Source organism: Pteropus medius, unplaced genomic scaffold (genome assembly GCF_902729225.1).
Source record: "Pteropus medius unplaced genomic scaffold, Ma_sr-lr_union100, whole genome shotgun sequence".
Taxonomy (NCBI): domain Eukaryota; kingdom Metazoa; phylum Chordata; class Mammalia; order Chiroptera; family Pteropodidae; genus Pteropus; species Pteropus medius.
Window position 1 is genome coordinate 11,831,526 of NW_024350926.1, and position 1,324 is coordinate 11,832,849.

A 1,324-nucleotide genomic window follows, 5' to 3' on the forward strand; every position below is an offset into this window, starting at 1 on the left:
GAGAGATTTGAATTGAGAGAAAAATGAATGGTAAATTATTTGGGGATTCGATTAATACAGTCTGCTTCTCAAGCCAGCTAAATTTTCACGTAATCGTATTCAGAGAAAGTTGTTTGCTCTCTCTGTGTCTACATTAACACTTAATTCGATTGTGCATTCAGCAAAACTTATGAAACAACTTCTGACCTACTGGGGGGAGAAACGAGGAGAATGGATCGCTTCTCAGTGTTTAAGGCACAGAACTGAGCCCTGGGTTTACTACAAGAACGCGACTGAGTTCCAGTCTCTAGGAAGCAGTGGGTGGTCGAGGTTAATCTCTGGGTGGGTTTAAAAACTTGCTCAGTCTACAGCCACGACACCCTGAACGTGTGGGATCCCGTCTGATCTCAGAAGCTAAGCAGGGTCGGGCCTGGTTAGTACTTGGATGGGAGACCGCCCAGGAAGACCAGGTGCTGTAGGCGTAAAAAACAAATAAATAAGGGATTGTAAGCTGACCAGGTCCTTGCAATCTGTGAGGTCAACCAAGGGTTGCCTCGCCTAAAATAAATAAAATAAAAAGTAAATAAATAAAAACGTGCGGAGCTCTGGAGGTGGGGAGCGGGGACAGTGCTGCCCGCAGAGCCACCGTGCGGGAGGGAGCGAGAGTGTGACTCTGCGGGTCACTGGATGCACAGCGCCAATCAGAACAACCGCTGGTAAACCGCGGCCACGCTGCCAAGTGGCTTTTGAAATCGAATGTATAGCAATGAAAGCTAATGAAACCGGGGAGGTAAAAAGAAGGATCCTCCATCAACAGCAATGGTGCCGGTTTTGCCAAGAGGAAGATTAAGAAACCAGATCGCAGCGCAGGGCGCGTTTCCTTTCCCGGGGCGCGTTTCCCGGGGCGCGTGGGCCCATCCGTCCTTCTGCGCCCAACGCGCCTGCCCTCCAGCCCCCAGCCCTGGTAGGAGAAATTCAGTGCCAAACAGTTTAACTGAAAGGAGATAAAACAGGAATAGTGAAGCAAATTAAGGGAGGCCGCGATAAGATCTCCCAGGTACACGGAGCTACGTTGAGGAAGCTGGTACGGCCCACGCCCGTCCAATGGCCATGATGAGAAGACAGATTTCAGGGCTGTGCGCACAAAGCCGGCCAGAACCCTCGCTTAGCTGAGCATCCGCTTTGCTCAAACTGATTAATGCCGCCGGGTACGTGATTTAAATGTGTTCTGTTTTTTTTTGCTGATTGAACATTTGCATTGATACTATTAAACATGTTTAGCCATTTAAAAAAGCCAGCCATAGACTCAAAATCGATGAAACGAATATTTTAAAACTGTTTTTAG

At 48.3% G+C, this 1,324-nt stretch overlaps 1 pseudogene; it reads left to right on the forward strand.

Moving 5' to 3' along the window:
- The first annotated feature begins 342 nt into the window (after positions 1–342).
- LOC120585664 (uncharacterized) lies at positions 343–461 on the forward strand (annotated as a pseudogene).
- The last annotated feature ends 863 nt before the right edge of the window (positions 462–1,324 follow it).